The sequence below is a fragment of the Onthophagus taurus genome, chromosome 2, assembly GCF_036711975.1.
Source record: "Onthophagus taurus isolate NC chromosome 2, IU_Otau_3.0, whole genome shotgun sequence".
Classification (NCBI taxonomy): domain Eukaryota; kingdom Metazoa; phylum Arthropoda; class Insecta; order Coleoptera; family Scarabaeidae; genus Onthophagus; species Onthophagus taurus.
The window spans coordinates 29,932,000-29,958,478 of NC_091967.1; the positions used below are offsets into that span (position 1 = coordinate 29,932,000).

Genomic DNA, 26,479 nt, shown 5'->3' on the forward strand with positions numbered 1-26,479 from the left:
TTACATTTTCTGTCATTTTCCTGACTTCGTCTTCCAATCTTATTAACTTCATTTGTATTTAGACTCTTGAATCTGTCATTTGTGATTTCATTTATTTTACATGCTTTAATAACATCATCCAAAGTTAACTTCTCGGGATCATCTTTAAGAAACTTCTTTGTTAGTTCTTGATCTTTAATACCAAATGCAATACGATCTCTTAACATCACATCTTTAATTGTCATAGGTTCTATCTTACTAAAATCACAATTATCTATATATCGGGATAATCTAATTAAATAATCATCAAAACTTTCATTACCTAATTGATTGCAGTGAAAGAAATTGTATCTTTCATACATTGCGTTTCTTTTAAGCAAATTTTTTTCAGCCATTTTATTGAAAACTGATTTTACAGTACCTTTATCCTGTTCCGTTAATCCAAAATTATTATATTTTACCTTAGCTGCATCTCCGATTACTGCTAGTAATATTCCAACTTTTTGACCTTCCTTATCTACCCATTTATCCATTCCTGTGGCTTTTTCGTAATTTTCCCAATTATTTTTAAATAATTCGAAATTTTCTGTAAGATTTCCGTCGATCTATAATGGCTTAGGCCAAGGAACATTTGTATTTTCGTTTGTTGAATTTAAACTATTTATTTGGCTCTGCATATCTTGTAATTGTTTGTTTAAGAGAGTTATGTTTTCTATCTGAACTTTTAGAAATTCTTCCATCATGAGTATACAGTTTTCATTCACCTTCTTTATTTTTTTTTAGGTTAGGATCCTGATGTTTCGTTTAATCTCACCAACTTCTTAAAACAAATTAAATATCTATCGTTTTTTTTCTTTTAACTAACAATTATCTTTTAGTTAAATTGGTTAAACACAACCTGACACCATGTTTAATTTTGGGTTTTATTTAGGAACAAAGAACAACATGTTCTTGACGATAACGTATTTTATTCTTAACCGTTACAACTTGTCTCTATCATTCTACTCATTCACCACTAGATGGCGTTACAAATATACTATTTATTATGATAGTTGCCAACATAAAGAAATAATGGAATAATAAGTATGGCGTGTGTTAGAAGTCAACCAAGGTTTTAATAAATATAACTATTTAAGGTGTGTATTTTTATTATATATAATACCAAATATTACATATACAAGAATTGAAAGAAGTTCAAGAATTAAAATTCAACAGTAAATTACCATTACTTGTTAATGAACACAACATTTATGCCATTGAAAAAACATTGACCGTCAAAGCATATATGAGAAAAAACAAATTCAATTTCCTTATACAAATACCACTTTGCGAACCAGATATTTATCAGTTTTATCACATAATTCCTATTCCACAATTTAATAATGAATCCAAATCCCATCTAAACTATTAAAAATATCAAGCCTTTACCTAGCTGAAAATAATGTAGGATACATTTCTTTAAACAAGCGTTGTAAGAAAATAAAAGAAAAGAGATTTTTGTGCAAATGAAATAGTAAGACTATTGATGCGAATATCAAGAAAATTCTTGTACATACAATATACAACGGACCGAAAAACCGTCTATTCTGTTGTAGGTTTAGTTGCCTAAGTTAGATATAGATATATAGATTAAGAGATACTTGTAGTAATGTGAGTGTGACTAGAATTTTAGAATATATAAGTGAATAAGATACAAACTAGTTTCAATTATTAAATATAATAATTTGGTAAATCTAAATCAAATTACACATAAAATTTGAGCCAAAATTTTAAGAAATTCAAACAAAATTTGGAAATAGATATGTTAGCAACAGGAAAAAATAAGAAAGAAGATGAAGTGAAGGTTGCGATTCTCTTAAATATTATCGGAGAGGAAGCCGTAGACATCTACAACACACATTTAATCCCAGTGATGAAGATAGAAAAAAGTGTGAAAAGGTAATGAAAGCTTTTGAGGATTATATGAATCCAAACAAGAACGTTATATACGAAAGATTTAAACTTTTTAATAAAAAGCAAGAGGAAATGGAGAGTTTTGATAATTTCCTAACTGAGTTAAAAAAAGTTGGCAGTGAATTCGGTGATCAAAGAGATTCGTTAATCAGCAGAGCCACGATGTTTCGGGCTGTTGATGTCACCATCTGTATAGAGCAGCGAACGGGTTATAGCGTAGTAGTAACATGCTTCTATCGAGCACATCGATGTGCCTCAACGTAACGATACTGGTTGAATGCTGGCCTATGTAAAATTTGGGGGGGTTCTCTGCGGTGCAACGTTCAATACGTGTTTGGCCGATTGTCTGACTAAACCTCAACCAGTGGCGTGGTATACTATATGTGGCATGATGTGGTCCATGTGGCCCGAGTCTCTACCGTAAGGCGACGAGCCGCCAATGAGTTGCCCGACAACGTCGCGGCTCTGTTAATCAGAGATAGAATAGCTTTAGGAGTAACAAATAAAAATTTACAAGAAAGGTTAATGGGTAAAGAAGATTTAATTTTAGAAAAAGCCGAAATGGATATGAGTGTAGGACAGCAGAAATAATAAAATTACATATAGAAAAATTACACTTGATGGAAGTTAATAAAATAGTAAAGAAAAGAGAAGTAAATAAAGAAGAAGAAAAAGAATTTGTATGTAGAACATGCCAGAAGAAACATGGACCTCGAAAGTGCCCATTTTGGTACCAAATCATGTAAATTGAAAGAGTTATCCATGTTGCAAGATTAATGATCAAATAAAAACCATATATTAACATTTATTTGTATAAAGTCGTAGACAAAGGAATAAAGTCTCGCCTCATCTCATCCCACCAACACATTTTTATTACGATTTCAAAGATTTATTTGAATTTCTAATTTTTTAACATTCCACACTTTTTAACGACGCCATTCTTAATTCATTTTTCATCCTCATTTTGTTTATCCATCAGATAGCGAAATGCTTTACTTTCACATGATTTCCAGTCTACACCTATTATAGCTTCATTGACTTTGTCGCTGATGATGGGGTAACCCGAAACTAGTACGACTTTATATAAATAAATGCAAGTTAGAAGTTAATATATGGTTTTTATTAAATCATGTAAAAGGTGAAAGAAGTTAATGAAGAGGAAAATCAGAGCGGTGAAGAGGATAAAGTATTAAAGATAAGTAGTATAGAAGTATAAAGAAATATTAATGTCATAAATGTAAAAGGTTGGCTTGAAAATATAAATATAAATAATATTCAAATTAAGATAAAAATAAATAGTGCAGCTAAAGTTAATATTTTGCCATTGAACATGTTTAAAAAATATTTTAAGAACCATGAAATTAAAAAGACAAATATAACGTTAGAGGTTTTTTGTGGTTCAAAAATAAAACCGATAGGTTGTGGAGAATTGAAATGTAGTTTTGAAAAATGAAAAGAACAAATGTTAAAATTTATTGAAGTTGATGTAAAATCGAATTCGTTATTAGGTTGTGAAAGGTCTCAGTTATTAGGTATAATTAAGACTGTTAATGAAGTTGGAAAATTTGCATTAAATGATAAAAGTAAAACTTTAAAACAATATAAAGAAAATTTTAAAGGATTAGGGAAATTTAATGAAAAATATAAAATAACATTAAAACCAAATTATGATCCAATAGTAAAGCTTTCTAGCAAAATTCCTTTAGGTTTAAGAAAGAAGTTTCAAAATAAATTAAATGAATCAGAGAAATTAAAAATTATAAGTATGGAAGAAGATTCAGGAGAGTGGATCAATAATCTTGTTATCGTTGGAAAACCACAAGATCTCAATAAAGCGATTCAAAGAAATTACTATGCAATACCAATAATTGATGATATTTGTGCTAAGTTGTCTGGAAAAAAGTATTTTACTGCTTTGGATCTTAAAGATGGATATTATCAAATTGAGTTGGAAGAAAGTTCAAAAATTTTAACGAGTTTTGCTACAGTTTTTGGGTGTTATAAATTTGAGAGGCTGCCTTTTGGAATAATTAGTGCCCCAGAATTTTTCCAGAAAATAATTGAGGCAAACTTTGAAAACATTGAAAATTAAACTAAAATTAGAACTAAAACTAGAACTAACACTAGAAACTTTCGGGTTTTGCCGTGCGTCTTTTAATAAAAGGTTTGACGTTTCGGTGACACACTTCGAAACAGTTTCTGAAGAAGGTTGCAATATGGCATCCGAAACGACAAACCTTTTATTAAAAGACGCACGGCAAAACCCGAAAGTTTCTAGTGTTTGTTCTAGTTTTAGTTCTAATTTTAGTTTAATTCACACCGGCCATGAAAGCCTTCGTACTTATAACATTGAAAATGTTTGTGTTTATTTTGACGACATTTTAATTTCAACAACAGGTTTAGAAACATATGATAAAACATTAAAATTGATAATGGAAAGGGCAAAGACGTTGAATATAATATTTAATCCAGAGAAAATGCAATATAAAGTTGATAGAGTCAAGTATTTGGGTTATATTTTTTGCGAAGAGGGTATAAAGCCAGACATCGAAAGAGCAAAAGCTGTTAATAAAATAGAGTCTCCTACAAACCTGAAAGAGTTACAGAGAATTTTGGGTATGCTGAATTATTTGAGAAGATTTGTAAAAAATTATAGCGACATAATAGAACCATTAAGGGAACTATTAAAAAAGGACACTGAATTTAAATGGTTATCGAAAAAGTTTTAAATAAAATTAAACAAATTTTGACAAATGAACCTATTTTGAAAAATTTGATGCGTTGCAGAAGGGTTTAGGAGGAGCGTAAATACGAGAATGAAATAAAATTTTCACAAATCGAAAAAGAAATGTTGTGAGTATGTTTTGCACTTGAAAGGTTTCATTATTATGTGTAAGGGAAAAAAGTTAGAGCAGTAAATGATCATAAACCTTTAATTGGAATATTTAAAAAAGAATTTCAATAAATAGAATCACCGACATTACAAAAATTTTAGTTATGAATACACGCCAGAGCAAAATTTGAATATTGCAGATTTATTATCGTTTATTAAAGATGAAATATCTGATGATCTAGAGTTGACTGGATTGGTGCATTCAGTTCAGAAGCATTTATGCATATCAGACCAAAAAAAAAAAAGAATTTCAAGAAACCACTGCAAATGATAAATATTTAAAGTTATTAATAAGTTATGTTACCAACTCATGGCCGGTATACAAAAAGTACCAAAAACGTTGAAAACTTATTGGCCTCATAAACACGATCTTACTTATGAACATGGATTGTTGTTTATTGAAAACAGATTGATAGTACCAGATATTTATAAGGATAATATGTTAAGATTACTACATCAAACCCACATGGGTATCACCAGAAATTATTGAAAGAGCTAGATGTAGTTTATAATTGGCCTAATATTAATAAAGATATTGGAAAATACATATCCAAATGTAAAATTTGCGAAAAGTATAAGCCAAAAAATGTAAAAGAAAAATTAATAACTCATACTATACCGAACCGACCATTCTCTAAATTTCCTCGTAATTAGTATAATGAAAAAGTTTAAATCTGTATTTTCATATCATGGAATACCGAATATTATAGTATCAGATAATATGTCAATAATTTGCGAGCAAAGGAGTGAAATTTTCAAATTCAAACAACCAGTCCACATTATCCTAAATGAAATGGATTAGCGGAAAAAGCGGTCTATATAGCCAAAAATATGCTAAAGAAATCAACAGATTTACAATATACTAGTTTATTAGAATAGAAACACGCCAATCATAAATATAGGATTGTCAGCGGCATAAATATTGATGTCCAGAAGATTATTCTTATGCTTAACAAGCAACTAAAACTAAAGGAAAATAAAAATGAGATAATTAAGGAACAGTTAGGCGATAATAGACAAAAAAAATAAGGAATATTACGACAAAAATGCTAAGGATAGATCTGAATTTAGTAAACGAGATTTTGTAACAATTAGAAAATAAAGAGGTGAATGGATTCCAGCTCAAGTTAAAAAGAGACTGGAGTATCCCAGATCGTATGTGGTACGAGATGAAAATAATCAAGAATATAGAAGAAATAGCAGCTTTTTGAGAAAATCTATGAATTAACCTGAATTTACAAATAATGAAGAACTTGTTAGTCGGGATGAGCGGGAGATTGGTGAAAAAATGAATTGGCGAACAATCCCTAATAGGTTGCGTGATTATGTAATGTATTAATAGTAGTTATAGACAAATATTAAGGAAGGGGATGTTGTAGGTTTAGTTGCCGAAGTTAGATATATATAGATTAAGAGATACTTGTAATAATGTGAGTATGACTAGAGTTTTAAAATATATAAGTGAATATGATACAAACTAGTTTCAATTATTAAATATAATAATTTGGTAAATCTAAATCAAATTAAACATAAATATAAAACGTATTCAATCCATTTCCAAGAGTGAATGGACCTTGACAAGTCCTGGAGAAGAATACCTCAATCTTAAGTGTGACGATCGAGAAGCAAATAGAAAAATCAAGAATAATCATGGAAACAGGAAGTTTTACGAACCCAATCGAAATTCGTTCCGAACCGAGAATTCCTCCAACTATATTCCATAAAACTACAGGACTTAAAAGAAGAAATACATACATTGGAAACAAGAAGACATCCAACTACAAGAATTCCAATGGGAAAAGTTAAACCGGACAGAAAACAATTTGCCAAACTGATCAAGAGAATTAGACGAACTTCAATGGGTACAACATAAAATCGTGCTGGGACTACCAATAATATTTTTAAGTTGCACCAGAAGTATCAAGGAAACTGGAAGATTGCCAAGCAACCCACAGAAGATACCGAAGAAGGATATCGCCAATACCCTTGGCTGCGTCCTTCCATCTAAGGAGGGAGGTGTTAACCATTCTACTCCAGTAATTATTGTCAACACAGCATGTAGATAATGAAACATTATATAAATGCAGCTGCATCATTTAGAGGGAATGACCAGCCGGACGCCACGATAAACTCTGGAGATGTACCGAAGTAATATCGCATGAAATCTGTGTAAACTTTCTTGTATTTTGTAATAAATAAAACTTTTTTAAAAAAGCATTAATTTCCCGACAGGACAATTAATTTTAGTTCTACTTTTCGTTCCATAATAATATTCCACAATCTAACGCTGAATAACAATTAAAACTAGAACTAACACTAACTAGACTTAGAACAAGAAACATTCGGGTTTAGCAGCACGTCTCTCAAGACGGCTAAACCCGAATGATTCTGGTTCTATTTCTTGTGTTAGTTCTAGTTTTACACTAGCACTGCTACTATTTAGAACTAACATTATACCTAGAACTAGAATCATTTGGGTTTAGCCGCACGTCTCTTAAAACGGCTAAACCCGAATGATTCTAATTCTTGGTCTAGCGCTGCATAATAATTAAAACTGGAACTAACACTAGACCTAGAACTAGAATGTTTCTGGTTTAGCCGTTGCTTGGAAAAGGTGAAGTCCTTTTCGGCCGATTTAAGAAACGCACCTAGAACTAGAAACCAGAATGTTTCTAGTTCTAGGTCTAGTGTTAGTTCTAGTTTTAGTTCAATAAAAATATGCAGCATAGTGATATTTTATGCTAACTAGCGGTACCTATCACCTACCAGCCGTCTTAAGACAGGTACGGCTAAACGGAATATTTCTAGTTCTCGGTCTAGTGTTAGTTCTAGTGCTAGTGTTAATCTAGTTTTATTTGTTGTTCAGCTCTAAATTATTGTATATCCTTATTGAACTATATCGAGGTTTTACTGTAATGTTAAATTATATTAACATGTTGCATTTTATGTGGAAGAAAGTAAGTAGGTATGCCCTGGTTTCTATGGAAATATATTTTTGTGTATTGCATCTTAAGTGAAATTTATTGTATAAATAAAAACATAGAAATGTCAATTCTTCCAATGGCGTCACAGCAAGGATTATTCTCTCCCATAGGGAGTTGGATAACCTTATACAGTATGTCTACTCAACGGACGTTGCGTGTAATGAAACCAAATTAAACAGAGTGTTGCTGACTATTTGGCGAACAATGATCTATTAACAGGCTACCAACCTTTCGGGTATCAAATCCTTTACTTGGCGGCAATGGCCTTAGATGATATCGGTGGTGGAAATCTTGATTTTTGTACGAGATTATCATCGTTACGGCAACTGTAAAGTAGCATGTTGAGGAATTAGAAGTTTACTGTAATCAACAGCAATAGACGGACTTACCTTAAACCAAAATACTTTTTGCTCAAAATCTATACAGTATGTAAGGGACGTGGTGGTTGATCGTGATGGACATCGCCTCAATCCCGATATGGTAGCAAAGAAAATATTCGACGATTTTGTAGCCTTTCCCCTAAAAAAGAAAAATAAGGCATATTATTAAAGAGTAATTTGTAAACGATGGCACCTACTTTGATTGGACGTAACTTTAACAAAGAATTGATATTCGGACAAATGTATTAGTTTACGATAGTGTTAACCTTGAAGAAAGATGAGATTGAATTTGTGATTTATTTATTGATAAATTATTAATTGTTAAGTTAAGCGCAGTACATGTTTATTGTTATTTTTAAAAATTTGTTGTTGCGCTATTGTCTTATAATTATTATTGCTCAATTAAGTTAAATATAGAATGTTATAATTTTATTGAATATGTTCCATAATTTTGCTGGACACTGCATTTACAATCATTTAAAAACAACAACACTCTGGCAATATGCATCTACAGATTTGGTAAGGCGCTGTTAGTAAAGCTTTAGAGGGACAAAATATCAAGAGTTATGAATATTTGCAATATCCAAAGAAAATACACAACTTATTTTATAAAAAAATTGAAAAAAAAAAATTTAGATTTAAATAAAAATTTTAGTTAAAAAAAATGGGCCTTACATGTTTCGACTAAGGATTAGTCATGTTCAGAAGCTCTATAATACTATAATAATAGAAAAAAATAAAATTATCCATATATTATGCATATTATTCTATGTAAGATTAAGCAATGCAAGATTTTCTTTCCTCGTTAACATAATTCAAAGCGCTAATACTTTCAAATTAAAACACAGTAAAATCTCGATAAAGCGGACTAATACGGGGCGGGGGTATCCGTTACATCAAAATATGTTCCTGAATAGGTACTGCTTTTCGGCTAGTATGAAAAATTACATTAAATTTTTGCACAGGCTGGTTCAGATTTTAATCGGGAAACTTTACTACGATGTAGTACTTGCCAAAATAACACAAGTTTTTTATATAAACATAGGGCCGTAACTTTTTTGTTTTCGAGCTATGAGCGATCAAAGTTGAGCCAAAAATTTACATTTTATTTCTTATTTCGGCTACAAGTAAACTGAAGAATATGAAAATTTGTATGTATTTACTACTGGTTAACACCTTATTTTCAAGTATACCTTAAGCTTCACTAGCGTCCTCTAAGGGGATGAAATTCACAATCCCTCTGAATATTTTATAAGAACACCATGGAATATTAAGTTAAAAAAATATGTATTTGATGATTTTATGTTTGATGTATTTGCATGAACATAAAATGGAAAGAAAAGCGTTAAATAATATAAAAAAATATGAGTTGTAAAGGTTATTCTTTAATGGTACTTTTTGTCTCATGCTTTGTTTAATCTTAAATAGAATACAAAAAAATAAAAATATACATATATTATGTATAATATATGTATATTTTTATTTTTTTTAATATTACAGAGCCTCTGAAGATGACTAAACCTTAGTTGAAATATATTATGTTGATTTTTTGAAAATAAAATATCAATAATAGTAAATGAACCAAAATATTTATTTAAATCTAAAATGCACATTGATGAAAATGGAGAAATAAAAAAAGAATAATTTACTAACCTAGTAACTCTGAGCTGCAAATTTAAGAGACAGTGTTGACGTTCTTCGACATAAATTCGTTCTCTGTTCTGCCAAGAGGTTCTAGTTATTCAATAATCTTTTTCGCGAGGTATCATCGCTGATCATGGTCCATTGACAGAAATTGTTCAGCCAATTGTATGTTTTAAGTATGGACGACATTTCTGCATAACATTGCCATGTTATGTTGAATCACCACTTTCGACCTCATAATGTGCACATAGTAGGAAAAAACGCTTTACTTTATGGTGATCAAGAATCAACAAGAAATTAGTAATTGACTAAAGACGGTTAATAAATAAAATAACTTGCGTTTATTGACGACAGCCTTTTGTTAGCGGACATTGTCAGGAAAACTCAGATTGTAGATTTTGTGTGGAAAAGACAAAAATTAAGATAAACACAGTAATTATAAATTTTAGAGAATACATTTAACTTTTTGCTTTTAATTAACTTTTCTCTTCATGTACGCAGTTCTGATGTTCACGATCTTTTTTTATGTAACACTACTCTGACAAAAAAGGTTTCAATTTTCAATGCCGTAGTGGGGGATTCCCAATATTATGCAAAAAACGCTTTGTTTCCATCTATAGTTTAGTATTTGACATGAAAAGTTCTTTACTGTGATATTGGTATTGCTAATGACGAAAGTAGAAAGAAAATTTAATAAATTGAACAAAAACCATTATGCGGTAAGGTTTTTCTTTTAATTTTCGATGGCCTTTACGCAATGTCATCTACAACAAAAAATAACAGGAATGCAATATCTTTGGATATTAAAATTCAAATCCTAGATCGAGCATGCTCTTCATAACTACAAAATTAAAGGCGAAACAGCATCTTCAAGTGAATTGGCAGCTAAAAAATGCCCGCAAAAACTTTGTAGTGTTTGTTATTAGACAATGACAAAGAATAAAATATTTTATTTGAGGAGTTACAAATTCAGTAGTAAGAGTAGTTTCAAAACATCAAATGAAATTTTATTATTATTTAATTTGTTTTCTATTAATTATTTTATGCAATACTTTTCAAATAAAACGTACAAACAAATTTTAATTTTTCCCTTTATATTATTATATTACGATTTTGTTAATATTTTCTGACTGATAACATTGAAGAAACGTAACATCATTCAACAGTTTCATTATATAGAAAATGTTATAAAACATATTTTCAGAGTTTAGTTGTAATATATTTCGAAAATATTGACTCTTTTCCACTAAGAAACAGTTATTTAGTCAACACTTATTAGGAATTGTGGTTTTAAAACAGAAGTCCCATCCTGATATTGGTATAACAGCGATATCGGTACAAAAGAAAAATATCATCGAAAAGTGCAAATAAAAAAAAGGATTTTTTTTATAATTATACATGATTCCAGTAACGTGTCCCCGGTACTACTATATTCACATTAAAGGTGCTTAAATGGTCCTTTTTCATTCAATTTCCACAAAATCGGATAGAAATTCTAGTGTGATAAATTCGATCATAGGCTGATGATCATTATACAGATCAATTTATACATAAAAGGGGAGTTCATTACATCGCATGGAAGTTTTATCTTCTACTGCACCAAGACACCTAAATGATTATTCTGTTTCCACAAAATCGGGTAGATATTCTGGTCTGGCAAATTCGATCATAGGCCAGTAATCTGCCCGATTTCTTTCATGCGGTTTGTCGCTTAGAACAATCCGCTTCCTGGTTCGAACGTCACCCACTACCTTAAAAATAGTAGAGTTTCGATTCGCGATTCGGTGTCCATTGTCGCAAATTATAACGTCTGGTCCTGGATCGACTAAGCAGTGACGGGCATAGATCTTGAAGTCATCGTCATCGGCACATATTACGATGGTTCTATACATTTCGTAGCTCATAATTAATACTCCCCCGTTTGACTTCCATTTATTCAAAACTTGTCTCCTCTTCTCAAATGTTCGAAATAATTTCGCTGCGTTTAAAATGTGAATATTTGCAGCGCCACCAATACCGTTGCCGTTTACGGTGGAACACCACTTAAGGTATTCCGTCTTCCAAGCTAGCAGAGTACGAGCGGGAACAACACACAAAATAGTGTGCCGAGGAGATCTTCTTAAGTACATATCGGAGAATGCAATTGTTTGAAGTTTTTGTCCACTTGGCCCAACACAATGTGCTAAGATGCAACCTAACCCATTCTTAATAATATTTTCGCAGAGAACGTTTACGTCCATTACCTGTCTCCTGAGCAGCTGAGCGACAATGGTTGGGGGGATACTAATATCATCAGTCTTTTCAGTATTTTGCTGAAAAATAATTTTTTTAAGTATTTTTATAATTATGAAAAATTCTGAAACAAAATTTTAATCAACATTGAAAATTAACGAAATATTTGGGTAATTCAATCATTAATAGAACATAAATACTATCAACTTTACCCATTGTCTATTCAAGTTAGTAACATTTTCGTTGAAATTGTTCCTCGAGGTTATTATTTGGCATTATCTCAATAAGTTATATCTTTGATCTAACGAAACATGTAAATTAATACGTATATGTAAATGAATATTATAATTGGTAATAACGAAAGTAAAATAACTGAAAATTGTAATAAAAAGCTAAGAAACAAAAATTTAACTTTTGTTCCTCACTCAAGGCCCCTCACTTTCGAGGTCGATATCTTTGCAACCGCTGGATAAAAAACAAAAATTACGTTAAAATTTGTTTAATTACTAAACATGCGTGAATTTGAAAATTTTCGGCTCCACTGTTTTCTTTTTATCGCGAGGTAAATGAAAAAAGTACCCGATTTTTGAGGGTTCCGGCAACTTTATCCACCTTGCGATTTTTTTTTCTCAAATTTAAACTGGTGGTAGAATGATGTGTTCTTAATGAGTGTCATGATTTAGCTTTTCGATATTCCCTGTAGTTTCGCTTGCTATTGCCTAGCAAGTTTCCTTTAATTAATGATAAGTATATCATATCCCTAACTTTAGTAGTTCTCCTGATATTTAGAATTTTAAGAAGAATGTATAATAAAATATCCCATTATTGTAGATAATTTTTCTTCTTTCTTTTTTTGTTTGTCTATCAATTGTAAATCAATACTTTAATTAGTAATCCAATATTAAGTACAGTAATGACAACAGTTACTTACGTAACTAGATATGAGAAGATTAATTTTGTCTGACGAACGTTGTATTTTCCAACACGAACGAGCGAAGCGGGTGAGTTTTGCAAATTACGTGAGTTAAACAAAATTAGCCGTTTCATAACATGTTAATTAGAAAATTTTATCTAATTCCATTAAAAAAACAATTTTTGTTCAAAACTTGACTTATTCGATTAGTGACAGATGTCAACTTATCAATTTGTAGTTAGGTAATGGAATTCATTACATCACTAGTTATAAAAAAGTGACGTTACATAACGTCAGAAAGACATGTAATAGTTATTTATATTACAAGTGGGCTAGAAACATAATTACTGTACGAGTGTGGAGAATTGCACGACGAGGTTGTAGACCGAGTCGTGTAATTACACGAGTACTCTAATTATGCTCTAGCCCACGTGTGATATACAGCATTTTATCTACGACTGCTAAAAACTCTAAAAAATCAATTTCTTTAAAAAAGTCTATTGGACATTTATAAAAATATTTTGAAATGATTTTGAATTATCAGTTTCAACAACATGTTTACTCATCTGGAATAAGTGTTTCGAAATGTAAAAACATAACAATTAATGTTTATAATAAATAGTATTGTTTCTCTGTAAGTAGATAGAACTTTTTCTTTTGTATTGTTGCTCGTTTCAATAAATTAAGTCTGTTTTGATTAGGCTAAAAATGCGTTACGTAATGAAACCAATGCGGTAATGAACTTCATTACGTAACTCAAATCACCTCTAATGAGTGCGGTAATGATGACTTATTCAAGCAGTCGTAGATAAAATTTAATTTTCATAATGCAATTAGGTAAATTATATCACACATTTTTCTTTAAATTGTAAATATCTCGAAAACTACTAAAATTGGACAGATGATATACTTAGTATAAATTAAAATTAACGCGACGGGCAATTCGATCAGCACATAATATACAGCTGCTCCATTTAAAAAACGTAAGAAGGAGCCATTTGAAAAACATCAAAATTTTCAATATTTTATGAACATTGCTGCTAAAAGATATGAAGTAAGTTGCATCTAACGAGAAAAAACACACATGGGTGTGGCTGAGTTGATTGTAACGATTTGTGTGAAAGAAGTATTGAAACTAAACTTCTTAGTCTAATTCCATGGTCTCATTAATACCAAAATCATAACACATGGCGCTGCGAAGTGTTAGTGAGTCATAAGGAAAGAAGAAATAAAGCGACAACAAGGGGCACGATGAAAACAAAAACCTAAAAGTGAGGTTAGAAAAAAGAAATAAAATAAAATAGAAAAAACGAAATAACGGACATGATGTTTAAGCGACCGATGGGGATGTCATGTATGGAAAATGTGCCAGAAAACTTTAAAAATTTCCTATAACGTTTGGAAATCTTTTTGACGGTATCGGATAAAAATGATAAATCTGATGAAGAAAAATTAGAGATATTGCTGGACCATTCAACCGATTTGAATATTTTTGGTCTTGTTTGAAAGAGCATTTTATGCTCTTTTAAGGGGTAAAACCACTGTAGAAATCTAAAATAAAGCGCTTCTTTGTCATTTTGTTATTAATAGAGGATACAGTTTTAGGAGAATAATAGTATATATGTTCTTAAGCATGCATTGAAGAGCACAAAAAAATGTATAATACAGAAGTAATACAAAATGGCGGGGCTGGAGTCTATCCCGAAAATCGTGTAAAATTTGAGACGTTCTGCTGCACGCGTGTAGGAGTTGTAAGAAAAGTTTTAAAAAATCCTGTTTCGAGAAAAACGCATTTAAAGTTTTGACATCAGTTTTTGCCCGTGTACACTTTTTTGTCACTCATTGTAATACTAGAAATCACTTCAACTACAAATAATTTGAAAAAAATCGATTCAAACACTACACAATAGAACTCGCGTTTTTAGTCTACGAAATATTCACGTCCTTCGTGTACACGTGCTGATGCTATTCTAAGATGATTCAAATGCTGTATGTAGTTACGGAGTGTTCCTGATTGGTATATAATCAGTGTAATAGTGTAATATTGTGTACAAATATACAATTATTTTCTTCTTATTCTATAAGGTGTCAAGCATCTTTAAGGCCAATAAAAAAAAATGATTTTTTTAAAATTCTACGGTGGTGTTACCCCTTAAAAGATATTTTCAGTAAGACCGTTTGGTTTAAAACAAATAAGCTTGAGGGCGTTATCTACAGCGATTACATATTTTTGTGATTTGTGAAAAAAAGTTAAACGGAACGGTACTATTTACTTCCCAGACCCTTAGTCACCATAAAATTTGCCAACTATTAGTGAAAACCGCATCTCGATATCTCCATCCGTTCTCGAATTATAGAGGAAAAAAGAAATTCAAAAACAGATAAAAACTTCTAACTTGCTTTATTGTAATATATAAATCGGAACCGGTTTCGGAATCAACGTTGCATCATCAGCCTAAAGCTAATAAGAATTAAAAAATAATAAAAAATATATACTAATATTAAAATAGGACAACAACTTACTGTCAGAGAAACTAATAGGCGAGAAGAGATTTATTTAATGATGACATTTGTTGTTAAAGAAGATGTACTTAAAAAATTGAAAAGTTTTTTATAAAAATTGAAAAAGTTTTGAAAATTTTTTTTTATTCTTTTTTTAAGTCGAATTGAAAAAGTTTAATTTAAATTGTTATAAAAGTTAAGTTAAATTGAACGATGAAAATTAAATTCTTAGTTAAAGTTACAAAAGTGTGAAACGTGGATTGTTAAAAAAATGTGAAACACTAAAAATATATACGGGATGTCAAGTTAAGCGTACGGAGCGGCTGTATCTCCATAACGGTAAGGCCTAGAGGTTTGGGAAAAAATCGTTATAAGCAAAGTGACCAAGAGAAATAGCTGGAAATTATTTTGAAGATTGTAATTCGACCATTAGGGGGCATAACTGCCATTGAGAAACATAAAATTCCCGTTATCTCAGAAACTTAGACGATGAGCTATAATTTTGACAGCATCATTTAATAGCTTGGATAATACCGCATCGCTTTTGTTTTGCGATATTTCTCATATCTGTCATAATAAGGGAGGGGGAGGCCCTCCCTTATTGCGTTTTCATATGTTTACATTTTAATATCTGCTGGACCATTCAACCGATTTGAATATTTTCGGTGTTGTTTGAAAGAGCATTTTATGCTCTTTTTAAAGATATTTTCAGTAAGAACGTTTGCTTTAAAACAAATAAGCTAGAGGGCGTTATCTGCAGCGATTACATATTTTTGTCATTTTTGAAGAAAAGTTAAATGGAACGGTACTATTTACTTCACAGACCCTTAGTCACCTTAAAATTTGCTAATTTTTAGTGAAAACCGCATCTCGATATCGCCAGCCGTTCTCGAATTGTAGAAGAAAATGTTAAAAGCTCGAGTGCCATCAATCGGATCCAGTTACCTCGTCGATAAAAACAAATCACATAACCATAGTAACTGTAAAAATGTTATTTACCAACGCAGAAGCTCTCACTTTCCTTATAAGGATTTTTTCCTCAAACCTCTAGGCCTTACCGTTGTCGAGATACAACCGCTCCGTACGCTTAACGGGACACCTGTATAAATTAATATAAAATGATATGAAAAAGCTTTGAAAAACTTACATTTAGAGACTGATGGTCATCAAAAATTGGAGAAAAATCAGAATTTATTTAATGTGTTCGCTGTTACGAAACAACCATATTGGCGAAGAGAGAAGAAGAGACTGCCATTGGATGACATGCAAAGTGAACACGTAGTAGGAAATCGGAAAACAAACAAAAAATTGAAAAATCTTTAAACTTCAAGAGATTTCAAGGGACAAAAGATTCCAACGGACAAGATTACATGAAAGTTCAACAAGCAGAAAAAATTGAAGAAAACCAGAGCCCTGAAATTAGATTACATTAGATTTATTTACGGCATTCGTAAATGTGATAGAGTCTCCTATCGTTTAGTAGACCTAAATTGGTTAAATATGCGTGGTCGTTATTTGCTTTCATCTCTCTGTTTCTTTCATCGGTTGCTGAGTACCGGTAATCCGCCATATTTGCTGAGGAAGATTAGATTTCGTGGTGACATTCATTTCGTCAATATCCGGAACCGAAATTTAATTGCTTCACCGGCTCATTCTACCACTTTTTTTGAAAGATCTTTTACTTATAATATTTATTCGCTTTATGGTTCCGTTCCGGAGAATTTAAGGGGTTTGAGTTCAGCGGCGTTCAGGCGCGCCATATTTCGGAATTTGTTTGAGGAGCAGTCTTAATAATAATGAGGGTTTTCTAATTTTAAGCACATGCGTACATTATTGAATAAGTAAGATGGCGAAAAGACGTGTCGATGTGGAGATGTGTCGTTAGCAAAGTTAGATATAATTTAGTATAAAAGCCGTATATTGTCATTCGTGTTAGTTTTGTTACAGTCTCAAGTGATTAACCGAGATTAAAGTGATAAAGAGACAATAAGTTAAATAGTGAAAAGAAGATCAAGAAAGAAAGAGAAATCGGGCGTGGTCCTTTTTTCTTTTCCCCTTGAGATACGACCGTTGGGTGACATCATCCATCGCCCTACAAGCATTGGTACTGGGTAGCCTCTCACTAACCCTACTAACGGTAATCGAAGAAAATCACCTCGTAGAGGCCAGAACGGGAAACCTGGTTGGAGATTATATCGATCGATGCGAAGCAACAGCTGATAGACTGGAAACTTCACGACAACGTAAACTGTAAACAACAGAAAAGGTTGGAAAATTTGGACAGAAGAAGGAAGATAAACGCGAAACAAGAAGAAAAGAGTTAAAAACAAAAATTTAGATTAGGAATTTAATTCAGGTAGAATCTTTCTTAGTTGTTTTGTTCATTTATATTGATATCAAGAAAACATATTGTTGTTGCGTATATTGTCGTACTTGTTGTGTTTGTTTTTTTTATTGAAAATTCATAGATTAGTATTCGTATTGTTTTGTAAACACACGCTCTTTAATCTTAAAAAATGACGAAATTACGAGAATTTGCGAAGGTCGAGTTCAGTTTGAAACATGGAAGCAGAATTATATGATACTAAACTTAATGGGATAAAAAGTATTGATCTGCCAGATTTATTTGCAGTTTGTCATGTGTTGGATTTGAATTATACCGGTGATTCTGAAGAGGTAGACGAGAGAATTTTGAGATTTTTAAATGATTGTAAAATTGACAAAGATTTGAATGTGGATGAAGAACAAGAAGAAGACGTTGATAATCCAAATAATGACAAAGAAGACGAAAGACGGAAAGAAGTTAAAAGAAGAAATAAAATACAAATTAATGATGAAGAAGATGTTGAAGATGAAGAAGATTTTGAAAGGAAAGATGATGAACGAGGAAGCTTTGGAAGAAGACGAAGAAGCGAACCTTTTGCTTTAACGTTTAAAGATGTTGAAGATAGCATCAAGTGTTACGATGGAAAGAGTAAAGAGAATACCCAATTCAAAAATGGATTGATGATTTTGAAGAAATCTCTGATATAACAGGTTGGAGCGATTTACAGAAGTTAATATGTATATGCAAAAAAAATGCTTGAGAGGGCTTGCCAAAATTGTGTTCAGGCTGAGAAGGGAATAAAAACATGGTCAACGCTGAATAGAAGATTAATTGAAGAGTTTAAAGTAAAAGTGAGCAGCGCTCAGGTACATAAACTTTTAATGAACAGAAAGAAGGAACTCGAAGAGACTGTAAGAGAGTATGTTTTGGTGATGAGAGGAATTGGAAGCAGGACACGAATTGAAGATGAAGTAATTATCCAATACATAATAGACGGAATTCCAGATAAAAATAGCAATAAAATCATATTATATGGAGCAAAAACTTTTTCTGAATTTGAAGATAGAGTAAAATTATATGAAGAGATAAAAGCTAAGAAAAATTTAGAACATCACCGAAATAAAACACAAGATAAGAAAAATTTCAAAAAAACTAACGAAAAAGATCTAAAATCTGATCATAATGAAGGCTGTGGGATAATTTAAAAAGAGAGTAAAACCAATTTGCGTTACAATGTGACTTGACTTTTTATTTTTTTTTAATAATAATAAACAACACTTTTTGTATCTCTATATTTACAATTTTTGTTAAAAAAGAACTTATTACTATGATTTATATTTTGATGAATTCATTTATGATTTAATTTATAATTGTGGTGGTTGCCACCTATATTCCCTCCCACAACAGGAAATAATAATGGCTATAAAAAGAAAAGGAGTAACGAAACATTCAGTCTTGAATTGAAAAACGCTGTTTTTATTACCAATATTTCGATTTCCAACAAAGGAAAATAAATATTGGTTCAGCAACAGACCATTTGAAATGCATATAAAAAGAAACGCATCTGTTGACGTATAGTACTGTAAACTGATGTTGACTGATGTTTATAAAATTAATTTGGTTATTTTAAATTGACAATGTGATGAATTTTGGTTAATTAGTTATTCTGATGTATCAACGTAATTGACATTGTCATAATTGTCATGCAACTTATCATTCAAAATGAATGCAGGTTTTAAACGATCTATGCTGATGGTATCATGTAAGTTATTACGAAGAATCTTAAAGGTTTTTTCATATTTTTTAATAACCTTATAAGGTCCATCATAACTAAAATTAAGTGAAGGTCGACGACCTTCGATTCTAACAAAAACATAATTTGAATTAAATAAATCTTTATGAATAAAATGGAATGGTTTTGAATAACAATGGAATGATGAATAAATTGGCTTAATTGCGGAGAAACTCTGTCGCAAATTTGATAAAAGTGGTTCAATTTCCACTTGTGAGGTAGAAGTAATAAAGAATTCTCCGGGCAATCGGAGTGTTTGACCGTATACTAATTCAGCGGAAGTACAACCGAGATCCTCTTTTAATGTAGATCGTAGTCCTAATCAAATGAGTGGAAGAGCGTCGTTCCACTTTTTACCAGAACTACTAGCAGTAATAGCGGTTTTGAGAGTTCGGCGAAATCTCTCTAAAATACCATTACTTTGTGGATGGTATGTGGAAGTGTGTATTTGATGGATACCAAGTATTTTATTAAATTGAGAAAAAAGTTTGGATTCAAACTGTTTGCCTCGATCATGGGTAATAGTGTGAGGTATACCGAATCTTGAAAAATGGTGACGAAGTAATGTAGTCGCTATGGTGGAAGAGGTTATATCTTTGAGGGGAAACGCTTCAGGCCATCGAGTAAACCGATCAATAACGGTTAGTATGTAAGTACAACCAAGCGATGGGGAAAGAGGACCAATTAAATCAATATGTATATGTTCAAATCTACCTCTCGGAATGGGTATGTTCTGAGGAGGAGATTTGATATGTCTATGAACTTTCGCTTGTTGGCAATTTAGACAAGCTTTTGTCCATAATTGAATGTTTCTAGACATGTGAGGCCAAAAGAAGCGAGATTTAAGATTGTGAAGTGTTGATCGAATGCCAGAATGAGTTAAATTATGAAATTTATCAAAGATTTCTTTTCTCAAATTTTTAGGAATATAAATTCTGTGTGAAGTTAAAGAAGTTTCACACCAAACTTTGCATTTTGTATTTGCAACCGTTTGAAGAGATAATTGGTATGGAGTATTGTTCGAAAATTGATTGCGTAGAAGATGATTTAACTCCTCATCTTTGACTTGGGCTGCTCGTATGTCCTCAGGCGATGGATAATTAGATGAAAGGGATTCAATAGTGATTCGTGACAAAGCATCGGCTACAATATTAGAGTCACCTTTAATAAATTTGATATCTGAGGTAAATTGTGTTATATAATTTAGGTAACGGGTTTGGCGAGGAGTTTTATCTGAAAGACTAAAAAAGGAATTTATTAACGGTTTCTGATCAGTAAAAATTGTAAAATGATTTCCATGTAGGTAATGCTTAAAAAATTTAATGGCGGAATAAATTGCCAACAATTCACGATCAAAAGTGGAATATTTCGATTGAGTAGAAGTGAGCTTTTTTGAATAAAAAGCAAGTGGTGCTGTAAAATTATCAACTGCTTGCGAAAGAACGGCTCCCATAGCAGTGTCGGAAGCGTCTGTGGTTAAATGTAAAGCAGCACCAGGGCAAGGATGAGCTAAAGCGATCGAATTTGCTAAAGCACTTTTGGCCGAAACAAAAGAATTGGAATTTTCTTGAGACCAAAGTATAAGTTGTGTTTTGGAACGAAGGGAAGTTGCCAAATTATAAAGAGGTCGTAATATCTCTGAAAAATTTTGTACGAACCTGTGAAAGTAGTTTATCATCCCTAAAAATCTTTGAAGTTCCTTTAAATTTGTAGGTTTTGGAAAATCATTAATAGATTTTACTTTCAATTGAGAAGGGCGGATTCCTTCTGAAGAGATTTCATGCGCAAGGAAATCTAAAGAGGAAACTCCAAAAAGACATTTTGATGGTTGGATATTGATACCGTAAGCGCTTAACCTCTCAAAGAGTGTTGATAAGTGAAGTAAATGGTCTTCTTCGTTTTTACTTGACAAGGATATCATGCAAATAGACAAAAATGAAATCTAGACCAGAAAGTACTTCGCTCATGAAGCGTTGGAACGTTTGGACGGCATTTTTGAGGCCAAACGGCATTCTCAAAAATTCGAATAAGCCAAATGGTGTTGAAATCGCTGTTTTGGGAATATCTTCTTCAGCCACAGGTACCTGATGGTATGCACGTACAAGATCGACTTTAGAAAATATTGTACAACCACGAAGATGCAGATTGAAGTCATGGATATGAGGTAATGGATAGCGATCAGGTATTGTGGCAAGGTTCAATTGACGATAGTCGCCACATGGCCGCCAATCATTCGAATCTTTTTAGGCACCATGTGCAATGGGGAAGAAACTTGTGAAGAAGATGGCCGACAGATTCCAAGTGATGCCATGTGTTCAAATTCTTTTTTAGCGATAGAAAATTTTATGGGGTCTAAACGTCTTGGACGACAAAACGGCAAGTGAGTGTTTGTAATGATTCGATGTTGCGTTGTGTGTTTAATTGGAGATAAAAAATTAGGTGATGAAGTTAATTTTGGGAAAGATTTAACGAGAGAAGTGAATTTAGTTTCGATAGAGAAGAGTTTGCGTATTGATATAAAAGATTTTTTGATGCTACCTATTGAAGATAATTTGGTAGTATTATCAATTAAACGACGATTTTTGATGTCGACGATAATGTCGAATTTGTTTAAGAAATCAGCGCCAATAATTGGTTTGTTGACATCAGCAATTGTGAAAACATGTGGAAAATTTCTTCTTAATTGCAATGTTAATGTTAACAATTTTTTTCAATAGGTAATTATTGGCGTACCATTTGCAGCCGTTAATGTAGAAATGGTATCTCTCTTATGTTTACGAAAGAATTTATAAGGCAGCACAGAGATGTCTGCTCCTGTATCAATCAGAAAAATTAAATTGGATTGGTTATCGTAACTATAAAGACGAGAACTGATTTGATTAATTATCGGGTGCGTTCGTCGTTCATTGAATTGTTTTGAATCAAGTTTTAAATTTATTGAATTGTTGTTCTCTAGCGAAACTTGTTTCAGTTTTTTTGGTTCTAATTATATTTTGTTTTATCATTAGTTATTCTTGACAGGTTGAATTGCGCTTCAATTTGGTGAAACCATGCAGCAGGATTTGCATTCCAGAAGGGAGGCAATCTAATATTGGTGACAATGTCAATGCTTTGATCACCAGAAGTATTCATGATTGTGGTAGGATACTTATTTAGGTTCAAATAATTATATTGCTGATCAACACTTATTAACCCTTACCAGAAATCGAAATACCTGCAATGTAGGTTTCGTCTCTAAAAATCCGGATGTAGACTCGTGAATGGTCGCTGGATAGGTATCACCAAGTCGTTGTGGTTGTGGAAAAATAGCAGGCTCGGTCACTGGTGCAAGGTTGGGGAGAATTGGATGAAGAAAACGACGAAGACAATTCTAATTTACGTCAAATCTTTCACTTCTTTCTCCAAAACGTCGGGTTCTTATTGGTTCTTATAACTTAACGTTGGGTTACTTCTTTTTCGATGTCGGGTTAGTTCTTGTTCGGGGTCACCAATTTGTGGGACAATTTAAAAAGAGAATAAAACCAATTTACGTTACAACGTGACTTGACTTTTTACTTTTTTTAAATAATAATAAACAACACTTTTTGTATCTCTATGGATTTACAATTTTTGTTAAAAAAGAACTTATTACTATGATTTATATTTTGATGAATTCATTTATGATTTAATTTATAATTGTGGTGGTTGCCACAAAGGCCAACAAGTTTGCTTTAATTATGGTATCAAAGGACATAAAGCCAATGCGTGTCCAGACAAAAACAAAGGCACTAAATGTTTTAAATGCAACAGATTTGGGCACATATCAACGAAATGCAAATCAAATAATAAGGACAGACATAACGTTGGATCTACTAAACATAGTGTAAATGTCGTAGAGGTTGCAGAGGAGAATATATTAAAATTGAACATTGACAATATTGTAATGAAAGCATTGTTAGACACCGGAAGTGACATTAATGCCATCAGAGAGGATATTTTTCAGAAGTATTTCAGTATGATCAATTCAGAAGAAACATCGATTGCAGTGAGGACTTGGAGGAAGGCAATTGTGTACTCTGGGTTCATTTTCTAGAAACGCAATAATAAATGATGAGGAATATCAACTTAAATTTCGTGTACTACCAAGACAAGCTATTACTCGAGGAGCTATAATTGGAAGAGAATTACTCTCGAAATCGAACGTTACTTTTAGAGATGGACAGATAATAATATTCAAAAAAGAAGGGGCCAATTTCCTCATGGAAATTGTGACCAACGAATACAACGAAGAAGAAATTGAAGTAGAGCATGTGGAAAATAAAGAGATTCGGATGAAAGACAGTGAACTGATACAGGAATATGAACCAAAAAAGACAAAACCAGCAGACATTAGCATGAAAATCATAATGAAAACAGAAGAACCAATATATCAACGTCCAAGAAGGTTGGACGTCGTCGGGAGAAATGGTTAAAAGAGGGAATCGTGAGGGAAAGTTCATCGGATTTTGCCAGCCCAATAGTTCTTGTGAAGAAAAAAGATGGGAAAACCAGAATTTGTTGTGATTATAGAAAACTTAATAAAAATATAGTAAAAGACAGATTTCCACTGTCACTGATTGAAGATATCTTGGATAGATTACAGGCTGCTTCGTATTTTAGTACTATAGATTTAAGAAATGGATTTTTTCATGTTCCAGTTGATGAAAACAGCATGAAATATACTTCAATTGTAGTACCTACAGGGCAATATGAATTTTTGAAGTGTCCATTTGGTCTATGCCAGTGGTTCTCAAACTATGGTACGCGTACCACTGATGGTACGCCAGAAGTTCTCAAGTGGTACGCAAAACAGTTTATATTTGCATTATCATTATTGTTTTTTTTTTGTTCAGTGGTACTACCTGATTTTTAAAATAGCCTTAGTGGTACGCAAGGATATAAGTTTGAGAACCGCTGGTCTATGCAATAGTCCAGCTGTATTTCAAAGATATATAACTAGAATCTTTAGGCCATTAATGCTTGACAATAAAATAATCTATTATATGGACGACATAATAATCATGAGTTCGACAGAAAGTGAAGGTCTTGAGAGACTGGAAGAGGTGTTACAAATTTGCCGAGAATATGGTTTAGAAATTAAAAAGAGAAAATATCAAATCCTGAAGAGAAGAGTTGAATTTTTGGGATACATCATACAAGAAGGTCAGATACAGCCGTCTGAAGAGAAAACACTTGCCATTCGAAAATTTCCTGAACCTAAGACTGTGAAGCAGATTCAATCTTTTTTAGGTTTAACTGGATACTTTAGAAAGTTCATACCTAATAATAATAATAATAATAATAAGTTTATTGCCACATAGTTAATACAAGAGAAAAATAATATATATGTATACATAAATGAATAAGTAATGCATGTTGTCAAAAGGTCAGTTTATCGCCAAAGGCGATGTCTTCCAAAGGACCCAACCAGCAACGTATGTAAAAAAAAATCAATATGGCTATATAAATAATTCAACATTTAAGCAAAAAGAAGAAAAAGAGCAAAGAGGAAAAACAACACAACGAGTACAATTGATAGAGAGGAAGAGAAAGAAAAAGAGGAGAGAAGCAGGCGATATCAATAGTTAGATTCCGACAATTGTAATGATACTAGATAATCCCTTAAGCAGACCTTAAATGTCAGAAAACTACGAGTGTTGCGTATTTCCATGGGTAAACTATTCCAAAGCTTTATAGCCTGCACCGTGAAAGATCCATGATATCTCTCGGTGCGATGAATGGGAAATATGAGTAACGTATCAGACTGTGCTCTAGTAGGCAGACCGCGAGACGACATGAATTGAAAGTTCGTGTACAAGTATCCTGGGGTCCGAGAAGAAAGTATCTTATACAGCGTTGTCAGTATACGGAATGATCTGCGCTTTTCGACAGTCAACATTTGAAGGTGATTGCGATATTGCGTAACATGGTCGTACTTACCCAGGACAAGTTGGGTAAGGACGAAGTTGTTCTACAATCTTTCTAATTTGTTATGGAGGGTATTTGCCAGGTCGGGATACACAGCATCAGCATAATCTATGTGGGGCAGTATTAATGAGTAACAGAGATTACGACGGACAGCAAGGGGAAGAAAACAACCAAGTTTACGCAAAGAATGAAAACAAAAATAGACCTTCCCACAAACAGACTGAATCTGATACCGCCAAGACAGCGCTGAGTCCATTGTCACCCCCAAGTTTTTGACCGTATTGGTGAAATGTATAACATTGTCACCGAGTATCAGTTGCGTATCATTGGAAGAATAAAATTTTGCAAGTAAAGGTTTTGAGCCGAATGCTATAGCTTGCGTCTTGGCAATATTTAAACTCAGGTCAAAACATTTAGACCAGTGAAGTATCCTGGACAGATCATCATTAAGCTGCGCCATGGATACCGGGAGCTCATTCACAGTTGTTGATGTATAGATTTGAAGATCATCCGCATATAAATGATAGTTGCATGAAATGAATTTGGTAACACTGTTTATAAAAATTGAAAAGAGTAATGGACCCAATACACTTCCCTGAGGCACACCACTATGACTTTGAAAAACAGAAGAAGAAGATGAAGTCACACGCACACAAAAGGAACGTTGAGAAAGGTATGATCTAAACTAAGTAACGCACTCAGGGGCAAAGCCCATAGTAGACAGAGACGACACCAGTAAGCTATGATCCACAGCATCAAATGCTTTGCTGAAGTTCAGCAAAACTAACAAGGTTATTCGTCGATCGTCACAGCTACGCTCAATATCATCAGTAACCTTGATGAGTGCCAATGTGGTACTGTGGCCCGGTCGGAAACCAGATTGATAGTCTGTAAGTAGTTTATGCTCATCAAGGTAATCCTGCACTTGATTGTAC

The 26,479-nt window shown here is 32.5% G+C and overlaps 1 long non-coding RNA gene across 1 annotated transcript; it reads right to left on the reverse strand.

Annotated features, from left to right (window-relative positions):
• Positions 1 to 7,968: 7,968 nt before the first annotated feature.
• LOC139432795 (uncharacterized) lies at positions 7,969 to 10,270 on the reverse strand. The gene is made up of 3 exons (XR_011642466.1): positions 9,843 to 10,270; positions 8,199 to 8,328; positions 7,969 to 8,135 (listed from the first exon to the last, which is right to left on the reverse strand). It is a non-coding gene; the product is annotated as an uncharacterized lncRNA (long non-coding RNA).
• Positions 10,271 to 26,479: the final 16,209 nt, after the last annotated feature.